Source organism: Schistocerca gregaria, chromosome 3 (genome assembly GCF_023897955.1).
Source record: "Schistocerca gregaria isolate iqSchGreg1 chromosome 3, iqSchGreg1.2, whole genome shotgun sequence".
Classification (NCBI taxonomy): Eukaryota; Metazoa; Arthropoda; class Insecta; order Orthoptera; family Acrididae; genus Schistocerca; species Schistocerca gregaria.
In genome coordinates, this window is record NC_064922.1 from 296,085,790 (window position 1) to 296,100,699 (window position 14,910).

The window sequence follows — 14,910 nt, forward strand, 5'->3', positions numbered from 1 at the left end:
AGCCTGTGTTCGTTGTGGCACACTATCCACAATTTCATCAACGCACTGTTGATCCAGATTGTTCCACTCCTCAACAGCGATTCGGCGTAGATCCCTCAGAGTGATAGGTGGGTCACGTCGTCCATAAACAGCCCTTTCCAATGTATCCCAGGCATGTTCAATAGGGTTCATGTCTGAAGAACATGCTGTCCACTATAGCTGTGCGATGCCGTTATCCAGAAGGAAGTCACTCACAAGATGTACACGATGGGGGCGCGAATTGTCGTCCATGAAGATGAATGCCTCGCCAATATGCTGCCGATATGGTTGCGCTATCGGTCGGAGGATGGGCTTCACGTATGGTACAGACGTTACGGCACTTTCCATGACCACCAGCGGCGTACGTCGACCCCTCCACCTTGCTGCACTCGCTAGATACTGTGTTTATGGCGTTCAGCCTGACCGGGTTGCCTCCAAACACGTCTCCGACCATTGTCGGGTTGAAGGCATACGCGACACTCATCGGTGAAGAAAACGTAATGCCAATCCTGAGCGCTTCATTCGGCATGTTGTTGGGACCTTCGTTTCCACGCTGGATGGTGTCGTGGTTGCAAAGATGGACCTCGCCATGGACGCCAGGATTGAAGTTGTGCGTCAGGCAGCCTATTGCGCACAGTTTCTACATCTACATCTACATGACTACTCTGCAATTCACATTTAAGTGCTTGGCAGAGGTTTCATCGAACCACAATCATACTATCTCTCTACTATTCCACTCCCGAACAGCGAGCGGGAAAAACGAACACCTAAACCTTTCTGTTCGAGCTCTGATTTCTCTTATTTTATTTTGATGATCATTCCTACCTATGTAGGTTGGGCTCAACAAAATATTTTCGCATTCGGAAGAGAAAGTTGGTGACTGAAATTTCGTAAAAAGGTCTCGCCGCGACGAAAAACGTCTATGCTGTAATGACTTGCATCCCAACTCGTGTATCATATCTGCTACACTCTCTCCCCTATAACGCGATAATACAAAACGAGCTGCCCTTTTTTGCACCCTTTCGATGTCCTCCGTCAATCCCACCTGGTCGTAACACGACGTCCTCTGGCTGCCTGCCCTTGGGCGGCCTGAGCGAGGCATGTCGTCGACCGTTCCTGTCTCTCTGTATCTCCTCCATGTCCGAACAACATCGCTTTGGTTCACTCCGAAACGTCTGGACACTTCCCTTGTTTAGAACCCTTCCTGGTACGAAGTAACAATGCGGATGCGATCGAACCGCGGTATTGACCGTCTAGGCATCGTTGAACTACAGGCAACCCGAGCCGTGTACCTCCTTCTTGGTGGAACGACTGGAACTGATTTGCTGTTGGACCCCCTCCGTCTAATAGGCGCTGCTAATGCATGGTTGTTAACATCTTTGGGCGGGTTTAGTGACATCTCTGAACAGTCAATGTGACTGTGTCTGTGATACAACATGGTTGCTTACATCTTTGGGTGGGTTTAGTGACATCTCTGAACAGTCAATGGGACTGTGTCTCGGATAGAACATCCACAGTCAGCGTCTATCTTCAGGAGTTTTGGGAGCCCGGGTGATACTTTTTTTTTCTAATGTGTATATTATAAAAGTGAATGTACTTGTATATGTGCGTATATATGTATGTGTGTATTAGTGTTCCACATCTTCTCCTAAACCACTGAACCGATTTCAACAAACCCTGGTACACAGCAGTTGAGTCCCATAGTGCTCAGAGCCATTTGAACCATTTGAACCAAACCCTGGTACACATATCACTTATTGTCTGGAAATCATCGCTGTGGGGGTCGGGTGGGGGTGAAAAAGCAGTGTAGCCGACGACGCGCGAGTAGCCGTATTTTAGTCACTCAGTGTTTCAGAATGACAGTGCTTAGTGACTGACAACAATCTTTAAGCATAGTTTCAAACCTTTACGATACTTTTCCTCGCTGAAACCCTCACAAAACAACGAAAGGAAAAAAAGTTGATAGCATAGTGCATTTTCGCTGACCATGCAGTAAAATTGCCGCATGAGGCACGACGTTTTAATTTATTATTTATTTGCTACTGACTGTATTTGCAGATACTTATGAGACAGTATTCACATATATCGCTGAATGTACCAACATAAAATCATTGCTCGACACAAAAACGTTCAAATGGCTCTAAGCACTATGAGACTTAACATCTGAGGTCATCAGTACCCTATACTTAGAACTACTTGAACCTCACTAACCTAAGGACATCATACACATGCATGTCCGAGGCAGGATTCGAACCTGCGACCGCAGAAGCAGCGCGGTTCCGGACTGAAGCTCCTAGAACGACTCGGCCACAGCAGCCGGCTTTAGGTAGACACATAGTTCAGGCGATATGACGGCCTAAACACTGAGATGTGTGAAAAATGTAGCATCATGTATGACGTTTTAGTTTGTTACTTCTTTACTACTAACTCTGTTCTTAATACATTTCGGAGACAGTGGCCACATATACCACTGGGTGCACATGCAAAATTATACCATTGTAGAGTACATAAGCTGTGTGAAAACGAAACTGCAGAGCAAAATTCGCAAGAGATACGGGTGAAATACGTGTACAATTTCATGTGAAACATGTTAAGTACATGTGAAACATGTTAAATATATGTGATACATACACTCCTGGAAATTGAAATAAGAACACCGTGAATTCATTGTCCCAGGAAGGGGGAACTTTATTGACACATTCCTGGGTCAGATACATCACATGATCACACTGACAGAACCATAGGCACATAGACACAGGCAACAGAGCATGCACAATGTCGGCACTAGTGCAGTGTATATCCACCTTTCGCAGCAATGCAGGCTGCTATTCTCCCATGGAGACGATCGTAGAGATGCTGGATGTAGTCCTGTGGAACGGCTTGCCATGCCATTTCCACCTGGCGCCTCAGTTGGACCAGCGTTCGTGCTGGACGTGCAGACCGCGTGAGACGACGCTTCATCCAGTCCCAAACATGCTCAATGGGGGACAGATCCGGAGATCTTGCTGGCCAGGGTAGTTGACTTACCCCACGTTGGGTGGCACGGGATACATGCGGACGTGCATTGTCCTGTTGGAACAGCAAGTTCCCTTGCCGGTCTAGGAATGGTAGAACGATGGGTTCGATGACGGTTTGGATGTACCGTGCACTATTCAGTGTCCCCTCAACGATCACCAGAGGTGTACGGCCAGTGTAGGAGATCGCTCCCCACACCATGATGCCGGGTGCTGGCCCTGTGTGCCTCGGTCGTATGCAGTCCTGATTGTGGCGCTCACCTGCACGGCGCCAAACACGCATACGACCATCATTGGCACCGAGGCAGAAGCGACTCTCATCGCTGAAGACGACACGTCTCCATTCGTACCTCCATTCACGCCTGTCGCGACACCACTGGAGGCGGGCTGCACGATGTTGGGGCGTGAGCGGAAGACGGCCTAACGGTGTGCGGGACCGTAGCCCAGCTTAATGGAGACAGTTGCGAATGGTCCTCGCCGATACCCCAGGAGCAACAGTGTCCCTAATTTGCTGGGAAGTGGCGGTGCGGTCCCCTACGGCACTGCGTAGGATCCTACGGTCTTGGCGTGCATCCGTGCGTCGCTGCGGTCCGGTCCCAGGTCGACGGGCACGTGCACCTTCCGCCGACCACTGGCGACAACATCGATGTACTGTGGAGACCTCACGCCCCACGTGTTGAGCAATTCGGCGGTACGTCCACCCGGCCTCCCGCATGCCCACTATAGGCCCTCGCTCAAAGTCCGTCAACTGCACGTACGGTTCACGTCCACGCTGTCGCGGCATGCTACCAGTGTTAAAGACTGCGACGGAGCTCCGTAGCCACGGCAAACTGGCTGACACTGACGGCGGCGGTGCACAAATGCTGCGCAGCTAGCGCCATTCGACGGCCAACACCGCGGTTCCTGGTGTGTCCGTTGTGCCGTGCTTGTGATCATTGCTTGTACAGCCCTCTCGCAGTGTCCGGAGCAAGTATGGTGGGTCTGACACACCGGTGTCAATGTGTTCTCTTTTCCATTTCCAGGAGTGTATATCACATGTGTGTACACGGGCAAAACCACGAGTAGAAAACTCGTACTAAACTCCTGGAATGATTAAACTAAATTTGATACACGTATTAGCTACGATCCTGAAAGGAATACCGTGGGAATAAAAACGACCACCGCCCTATTGGAATGAGCATAATAACGTGGAGAGAGAAGAAAGCAGAAGGAGTTGGAGAGAGTGAGCGGGAAGAAGGAGGTAGTCGGAGAGAGAAAGGAGGAGATGAATGGGAGGAGAGGGGAAGGAGAATGACAGAGAGGGGGTGGGGAAGAGGAGAAGGATAGAGAGGGCGTGGGGAAGAGGAGATGGACAGAGAGAGGAGAAAATGCAGATTGACAAAAAGAAGATTAGAATAAACGCGTTCCCCAGCAACGCCACTTACACAGCTAGTTTAATTACATAGGAAGGTATAAAAATCAAAGAATCTGTTTGTCTGACGAGTTGCGCTATTTCACGTAATGATCTTGTATTTATTTTTCAATCAAGTATCGTTTTTTTACGAAAACTTGTCTAAAGCGTCGATGATATCCTCAGAGATTAAGTCACTGAGGGGTAACCTACTCTTAGGTCGTGTGACTGTAAGTAAAGACAGTTCTGGAAGTGAAAATAATTCTGCTTCGACCATGTCACAGTAGCAGAGATCATGTCGTGCAATTTCAAGGAGGTTTACTTCAGATCTCTAATAAATGTGTACCAATAGAGTAAGAGTGTGTTCTCATCAGCAGGTACATTTATGAACAGTCTAGTTGTCTTGGAGTTTTGTCAGAGTATGAAGTATTTAATTACCTCCACCAAAACTATGGAGTTTCTGACGCCAAATGGTAATGGAGTATTTCTAAATTTATACCACATCTGTGTAGTGGGCAGCATCAACCACTCATTAAAAATAGAAATGGGCCATCATCTCGTATGCGAGTTTAACTTCAGATTATTGCAGAAATAGAAACTCCCGCAAACACATACCTGCAGTTTATTCTAACGGGGTAGGTTTTCAATAGTGGAGCCATAGTAAAACCTTCAACAGAATGTGAAGTATGTAAAATCACGTAAGTTCTGTGAAAAGTTGTAAGTTAATATGGTAGAGCTGCGGAAAATAAACTCGCTGAACAGTAGAGAACAGGGGGCCTGCAAAAAATTCTTCCAGCTTATGGTCAGTTTGTTCAAACTGAAAACTGTACTTATGATGTACTATACGATGAATATGTCAAAAATCCGCCTCAGTTGCGAAATGTTACTGGTCTGTACCCAGGTTTCAGCTAGAGTATTCTAGCCTTCTTCAGAAACATAAAATAAACTAATACATGCCAGAATAAGGCACGGTCAAACATAGAAAGCTAAAGTACCATAGGGGTCTTGAACCCACTATTAACTAATAATTAACCTTTTCCCTTAAGAATTTTGATCTACGTCACTGTTGTGACTACATATAGTGGACGTTTATACATATTCTATATATAGTTAGTGTATGTTTGGTTAAGTTATTACAGGTTTCCTAAACACAACGTTGACCATCTGTGCGTAAAGTCATAAAAGATGCCGTAAGCTTTACAGATCCCATCAATCATAAATGCACAGTAATGTAGTGCCATAACATAACAACGTTGGTCAAATTTTGCGTTAACAGACTGACTTATTACTCCATGTATAATGGAAATTATTTTATTTCCACCGTCTCCTAACCCGGAGAAGTTCTCGCGATACGGACATATAACCTTGTTCATACCCCGCATGAGATCGTGCAACCATACAGCATATGAGGTTTTTAATCTAACAAGCTGAATTTAGCGTCTAACTAAATTTTTTATCAGTTAATAAGGTCTCAGTTTACATTTAACGCTCGTCCGGATTCTATCTGCTCAGTGCATTGTTCTCTCACAAATTTACCGTTTAACATTGTATGTAATTTCCCAGTACATAACATGAAGACAGTAAATGGCAGGCACCTTTGACTTCCCGTGCGCGCATGTGCGTGGTCCGCCATCTTGCTCTGTACATATCCGGGGTGCCAGTCAGTTCCAACGTAGCGCTCGCTGCTAACAGACCGCTTTCCACGAAGTGGAGCAAGGGCTGTTCCTCATCTAAGTAACGTACCACGGTACTTTAGATTTTTATGTTTGACCGTGCCTTATTCTGGTATGTATTAGTTTATTTTACGCTTCTTAAGGAGGCTAGATTACTCTAGCTGAAACCTGGGTAAAGACCAGTAACATTTCCCAACTGAGGCGGATTTTTGACATATTAATTTATTACAGTTGCTGACAGGGCTGCAACATGTTAAAAATTCTCACTGTATGATGTTCCGCACACGGACGAGGAAAGTAGAAACATGACACAACAGGAAGTATTATAGATCAAAGGATAACTTGGACAGAGTTCCAGCTCAGTCATACGTAAATATAGATACACTGTGCAGTCACGTTAATGTGACCACTGCCTATGATCGACACCAGAATGCAATAACCTCTCACAGACGGCGGGTGGAAGCACTATCAGAGGAGGGTATATAAAGGGCGTCCGGGAGACGCTGAAAACAGCGCTGTCGTCGTAACGCGAAAAAGGTGCGATTTTTTTGGACGTCCAAAAGAGCATGGTCTTTGACTTCCGGGACAAAGGTGAATGCATTTCCCAAACGAATAAGTTTGTTAACGAAATTAGAATTATATATTAATACCTTCAGCTGCTGACGGGCGTTAATATATATCAACGGGGACAGGGGAAAATGTGTGCCCCGACCGGTACTCGAACCCGGGGTCTCTTGCTTACATGGCAGACGCTCCATCCATCTGAGCCACCGAGGGCACAGAGGAAAGTGCGACTGCAGGGACTATCTCGAACACGCTTCCCGCAAGACCCAAATTCTAACCTTATATATCCACACACTACATTCGTAGTGTTCCTACCCAACACATTCATTACTTGTGGAAGACATTCTTACCAAGTCCCGTAAGAGTTCGGGAAATGTGTGTGCATGCGCACAGAAGAAGAAGGTCATGGCTTGTATGCCAGAACTGTATACTTGCGTGGATAGGACATCTGTCTTTAGGTCATCTCAGAAAGAAAAAACACCATATCCATATAAGTATAAAGTTTGTTAACTGTTCTGGTAACGCCATGGTTGAAGTACACAGTGCGTGGCAAAATGGCGCTAACCAAAACTCCGAGCCAACTTCGTTGCAGCACCGATCGCGGATGACAGGGGTGAACAGAGATTGCGGAAACGTGTACGGGCGAATAGACATGCAACTGTTGAGCAGCTAAACGCCCAGATGAACCAAGAGGCTACCAACAGTGTCTCCTCAACGACCATTCAGAGAACGCTGCTGTTGTAAGTAGGCTCTTTAGGTTTTTATGTTTGTCACGCCACGTAGCGCTCTGTTTGAAAATCACTGACTGAGCTGTGTGCAGTCTGTGGCTGGTTTGCATTGTTGGAATTTTTGCTATTGTAGTGTTGGGCAGTTGGATGTGAACAGCACGTAGCGTTGCGCAGTTGGAGGTGAGCCGCCAGCAGTGGTGGATGTGGGGAGTGACATGGCAGAATTTTGAGAGCGGACGATCTGGACGTGTGTGCATCAGAAAGAGTAAATTTGTAATACTGTATATCATGAACTGATATATATATGATGACCTTTGAATATTGTTAAGGTAAATACATTGTTTGGTTCACATGGCTCTGAGCACTATGGGACTTAACATCTGAGGTCATCAGTCCGCTAGAACTTGGAAGTACTTAAACCTAAATAACCTAAGGACATAACACACATCCATGCCCGGGGCAGGATTCCAACCTGCGACCGTGGCAGCAGCGCGATTCCAGACTGGATCGCCTAGAACCGCTCGGCGACATCCGCTGGCCTTCCTTCTCCAATTGCCTATGGAGCGTGGCACGGATGACTGATTAAATGGCTGATTTCACTCTGTAATTTGTCTAATTTTATCCTCGCAGCCCCCACGGGGGCGAAAAGTAGTGGCTGAAGAATACCTCCAGATTCTTCAGTGCTTCTTGAAACTTGGTATGAAGACTTTCGCAAGATATTTGGTGTCTACTTAAAAAGCAACTACCAGTTCAGGTAATTAGGGGACGCTCTCCCGTTAATAAAAACAAACCTGTGACCTTCCGTGACGCCCTTCTTTGTATTCGTTTATTATCCCCTGTTAATGCACTTTGGTATGGATCCCATAAATGCAATCAGTATTCTAAGATGGGAAACACAAGTTTTTTAAGCGTTCTCCTTTGTTGACTGACTGTATTTTCCCTGGGTCCTGTCAATGAACCAAAATCTCCTACTTGCGCTACTACGGTTCAACCTAGGTGATCATTCCTTTTCGTGTTCCTACATATTGTTACAACGAAGTATTTGTACGAATCAAACTATTCATATAGTGAATATTTATATGAACAAAGAGAATTTCATTTTCTGTTCTTATAAAATCAATAAATTCGCATTGCATATAAGGCAAAACTACACACACAGTTTCAGGATCCAGTTTATTTTTAACTATTTTATAATGTATGTTTGTGTAAAATCTCTATGTAAATTCTTTTTACATCAGTAACCCTACTAATACCCATTGTTGTTGTTGTTGTGTTCTTCAGTCCTGAGACTGGTTTGATGCAGCTCTCGATGCTACTCTGTCCTGTGCAAGCTTCTTCATCTCCCAGTACCTACTGCAGCCTGCATCCTTCTGAATCTGCTTAGTATATTCATCTCTTGGTCTCCCTCTACGATTTTTACCCTCCACGCTGCCCTCCAATGCTAAATTTGTGATCCCTTGATCCCTCAAAACATGTCCTACCAACCGATCCCTTCTTCTAGTTAAGTTGTGCCACAAACTTCTCTTCTCCCCAATCCTATTCAATACCTCCTCGTTAGTTACGTGATCTATCCACCTTATCTTCAGGATTCTTCTGTAGCACCACATTTCGAAAGCTTCTATTCTCTTCTTGTCCAAACTAGTTATCGTCCATGTTTCACTTCCATACAGGGCTACACTCCATACAAATACTTTCAGAAACGACTTCCAGATACATAAATCTATACTCGATGTTAACAAATTTCTCTTCTTCAGAAACGCTTTCCTTGCCAGTGCCAGTCTACATTTTATGTCCTCTCTACTTCGACCATAATCAGTTATTTTGCTCCCCAAATAGCAAAACTCCTTTACTACTTTAAGTGTCTCATTTCCTAATCTAATTCCCTCAGCATCACCCGACTTAATTTGACTACATTCCATTATCCTCGTTTTGCTTTTGTTGATGTTCATCTTATATCCTCCTTTCAAGACACTGTCCATTCCGTTCAACTGCTCTTCCAGGTCCTTCGCTGTCTCTGACAGAATTACAATGTCATCGGCGAACCTCAAAGTTTTTACTTCTTCTCCATGAATTTTTACTCCGAATTTTTCTTTTGTTTCCTTTACTGCTTGCTCAATATACAGATTGAATAACATCGGGGAGAGGCTACAACTCTGTCTCACTCCTTCCCTTTCATGCCCCTCGACTCTTATGACTGCCATCTGGCTTCTGTACAAATTGTAAATAGCCTTTCGCTCCATGTATTCCAGTCAACATTGTCAAAAGCTTTCTCTAAGTCTACAAATGCTAGAAACGTAGGTTTGCCTTTTCTTAATCTTTCTTCTAAGATAAGTCGCAAGGTCAGTATTGCCTCACATTTCTACGGAATCCAAACTGATCCTCCCCGAGGTCCGCATCTACCAGTTTTCCATTCGTCTGTAAAGAATTCGCGTTAGTATTTTGCAGCTGTGACTTATTAAACTGATAGTTCGGTAATTTTGACACCTGTCAGCACCTGCTTTCTTTGGGATTGGAATTATTACATTCTTCTTGAAGTCTGAGGGCATTTCGCCTGTCTCATACATCTTGCTCACCAGGTGGTAGAGTTTTGTCAGGACTGGCTCACCCAAGGCCGTCAGTAGTTCTAATGGAATGTTGTCTACTCCGAGGGGCCTTGTTTCGACTCAGGTCTTTCAGTGCTCTGTCAAACTCTTCACGCAGTATCTTATCTCACATTTCGTCTTCATCTACGTCGTCTTCCATTTCCATAATATTGTCCTCAAGTACATCGCCCTTGTATAGACCCTCTATATACTCCTTCCACCTTTCTGCTTTCCCTTATTTGCTTAGAACTGGGTTGCCATCTGAGCTCTTGATACAAGTGGTTCTCTTCTCTCCAAAGGTCTCTTTAATTTTCCTGTAGGGGGTATCTATCTTACCCCTAGTACCCATATTATCTGATATTTCCCACTATTTCACAGCTACTTTATTCTGTCTGCAGTTGCAAGAATCAGTTGTCGCTTGACGGTGTCCTAGAACTTCTTAAAAAGATCCCTAATAAATTAAAACTGTTACAAGAGACCAAGAAAAATGTGAATTTCCGTCTTTTCTAACTACATTTTCGGTACAGCCATACCCCCTTTCTTATGGCAGCCGAGATATGTAGAATATGAAGTGTGTGTTTGTGACTGAAAAGCGCTTTAACTATCGTTTTGTCAGCAGTTCCAGCATAACAATTACAAAAAGATAAAATGCACTCACTCTCTCCAAGTCTCTCTCATATCCATCTACACGTTCACATTATCGTATAACCCGTAATTTTACTTAAGTATATTAAAGCTCACTATGGTCGACATAATAGTCTTGAGAGAAATCAGCAGCTGTATACGAGCTTATATTTAAGATAATTCTCATCTATTTTTCCGTCTCAGTTGCACATATTTTTAATTCGATGACACGTTTCGATCACACTGGATCATCTTCAGATCTAAGTTACTGCATCAGCAACCCGTCTTATCTGATGCAGTAATCGAATTAAAAAGGTGTGTAACTGAGACTGAACTGTAAATAAGAATTATCTCAAATGTATAATCTAAAACTCTCTTAAAACATCTGTAATACAAGAGGAAGGGTAAAATAACCGAAGTGGAATGTTTATTTGACTGACCACTAACAAAAATTATCGGTGAACCGGCTACCCTGGAAGCATACACTGGTATACATATTTTAAGGACGAAAGTAACTTCCGCCGGATGCGAAGTAACACAGCTCGATGAAAGTTGGACCATACAAAGAATACTTTAGTACTGAACGTAAATTTAAAAAATACGCAATGAACGGAACGGAAATGACACTTTTATTTAAAGATAATAATTACACTGAAATCAACCCGATTCATGATGGTCTCCTGGGTATTACAAAAGGTGAGAAATGGTTCTTAAAGCAATGTGTCATCACCAAGTACGGCTATGCATGCTATCCAGCGGGCCCCCGTGGTAACCGTAACGTTGGTAGCAGTTCTTGTAGTAGTAGCGTTACTGGAAGATCGGACGTCCACAAATGCGGCTGACAACGGTTGTATGCTTGTTGGTGCTTGTGGACGTGTTGGCCTCTCCACAAGGCAACCCACACGTGCTCGATGGGATGTAACTCTGGGAAGGGGGGGGGGGGGGGGGGGGGGAAGGATAAAGGGCAGACCACTCAGTTCGCCGAATATCATCTCGTTATAAAAGTTCATACACCTCCGCAGTTCGCGGCGCTCGCACGTTGTCTTGTATAAAATGAAGTCCGCGCCGAATCCATCCCTGAAAAGACGCTCTTGGGGAAGGAGCACAGTGTCAAAATAAATATGACAATGAGTGTGCGTGTTCATAGATTTGGAGATCAATATCCACTTGCAGCCAGCATTATGCCTCCTCGTACCGTAACACGTGGACCACCAAAACGATAATGTTTGCCTTACGTGTTCCCATCTCTCTCCTTATGAGGGTACATTCAGTGTTATCGAACATGATCATTTTGGTGGACCAGGCGTTACAGTGTGGGGTGGCTAAATATTGCATGGGTGTATTGACCTCCAAACAACAAACAAAGCTGAAGCAGCCTTCATTTCGCCGTCGTAATTAATCTTATTTCATTCGCAAGTAATTAAACTGCAAAACAGCAGTGACAGTTGGAAATTATTAACCCGAAGAAAGTTTTTACGAAGCTAGTCATAATTTCGTTATGATTTTGTGACTGCAGGGCCATTCGAGGTTTATTTCCGTATTCTCTGATGAAATATTTCATTTGACGTTATTGTTCCAGGAGAGACGCAACTCTTCACGTGAAAAGAGCGGACATTCGCTTAATTACATTTCATTTTGCTCATTGACAGAGCTATATTTACTTACTCTGTGGCACATAATGAAACGCAGGCGGTAGCTATATATCAAATAAACTCACTGCAGTTGACAAATGAAAATGTTAAAACGTGTTGCTTTATGAAGAAAGTTGCAAAGTAATAAAGCGTTTACTTCAGCAATACAGGGAACGAATCTAGAAAGAGAAACGAAGCACCAAGCGCAGCCGTTAGCCTTAGCTTTACGTATACATACTGCAGCCTATCTTTCAAATACTGAGACCAGGGAGGCGTGCTGAGAGGCAACAGTTAGCGATCAGTCCTTGCGTCATTGATCAACCTGTGGCGTCATTTCAGTGTCAGTATGAAATGGTACATGGTCATTTCACAGCTCTGCCAGCTCTACTGCTGACTTTAACAAATCAAGCCGGTTCTTCTCAATGAAGTACTTCCTCAATTATCCTCATAAGACGTCACAATGTTTCAGATCTATCACCAAGAAAAAGGCACCAAAATTATTGCAAACCTACCAGCAAGAAGAAAGAAAAACACATACTACAGACACGAAATAAAATACTCAAATACCTTCTTTCACAAACACAGCAGTGTATATAATTTTTTCTGGTTATTTAGCTGTAATCACTGTTTCTGGTCAAATTAGATCCCCTTCAGATGTAAAATACAGGAGACAGTTGGTACCACGAGTTTCAGTTACTGCACGTCATAAATAATAACTCCAAAAGTATAGCAAAATGAACAAAAAACAAATAAAATGGCGATGAGTATGCAATTGAGGTCCAAGACAGCAGCTATGGCAGAACTGATGTCGTTTTGAAATTATTGACCATCAATTTAGGTTTCTTCCTCACGGCAAACATCGCCGTTGCTGATAATCAAGGAAGCAGGGAGACACCAGATTTATTTAAACAGACACTATTTATTGATATTGGTTAAAAACAAAGTGGTTGCAATTTTAGTTTTTTTTATTTTCAACGGCGCGTTTCGCCTTATTTAGGCATCTTCGGGTTACCACATAGAAAACAGAGAACAAATACATCTATTTAAGAATCACTATCGCGTTGTGCAGACTTGGATAACCTATAAGCATGTATAAACAGATCACCTATTGAAGGAGCAAATAGCTTAAGAAGAATCCTTTAGTCAGTGTAGCCAAAGGGCATCGTCGAATATATCAGGTCAACATCGCTTCGTTAAACTCAGTAAAAACTAGAAATATAAAATATTAAAATCATTACCTTTTCTAGATGGACGCGAGAGGCACCAAGATCTGCATAACGGGTTCCCGTTCACAGGAGCGAGAAACAGAGTAAGCGTACCAGCGTCTAATTTCCCCCGACATAACTGAACGTGCACACTTGAGCATAATACTACTTGGATTTCTCGTTCAATGACAACATATACAGTCAGAGAGATGGCCTTGCTATGGGCAGCGTTTTGGCTATTTTTTTAGCTAATGTCTTCGTTAACTACATTGAACTCCAGGTGTTTAAACGCAATTGGTACTTTTGTCAAAAAAAATTATTTTAGCGGCGTTATGTTGACGACATTCTGGTCGTGTTTAATGGGGATGAATCAGAATTTTCGGGTTTCGTTGATGAATTTAATGCCCTTCACCCAAAGATGACTTTCACACATGAGGATATGAATACTGAAGGAGTCCTCAATTACCTAGATCTGCGGTTACAGCTATGTGATAACGAAGTATCCATAGATATTTTTAGGAAACCCACGACCACAGATGCTATTATTCATTCTTCTTCCTGCATTGCTCGGCAGCATAAGATTAGTTTTTTTAGAGCTATGATCACGCGTATATGCGAATTGCCATTATCTGAAGACGCAGTTAATAGAGAACTTGACAATGTAAAGTATATCGCCCGTAATAATGGCTACAGTGTTGCGCTCGTCGATAAGATATACCAAGACAAAAGAACGATGCCCCTTCGGCGTTCACCCAATGCACCTTTTGTGGCGAAGCACAGTTACATTTCTTTGCCATTCATGGGCCAATTTAGTTATGAACTGGCAAAACTTTTCCGGGTAGTCGGCTCTCGTATAGTATTTTCCGCGGCTACCAATCTCCAGTTTATGTACATACATAATGAATCACCTAAAAAGAACAACCTTTTTGCATCGGGGGTATATCTGCTGGAGTGTCACGTTTGTGATGCAGGATATTTTGGACAAACAGACAGAACCTTCAAAATTAGATTGCAAGAACATCTTGTTAAGGGATGGGGACAGGTAAAACAGAGCTCTGCCTTTGCCCAACACCTTAAAGCCAGCGGCCATGGTCCTCCGCAAGTACAAAATCTTAAGATTTTGCATTTTGCGCAAAAGGGTAAGAAGTTAAACATTTTGGAAAAAATTAAAATATTTAGGCATATGAAGGACAAAGATATGTCTCTCCTTAACGGCCAAATATTTGGTGCCAAATCGGTGTTATTAATGTAATCCTAGAGCTCTCGTAATCTGCCTAAATATGAGCCCTGTTCCTCTTTGGTCTTATGTCGTCTTCTTAGCCAAGCCATTGGGGTTTTTTTGACTCACATACGATACTTGAGAGTTTGTCGCTTTAAATGATGCCGCATTTTAGACGTTTCAAATAAAAATGGTTCAAATGTCTCTGAGCACTATGGGACTCAACTGCTGTGGTCATTAGTCCCCTAGAACTTAGAACTAC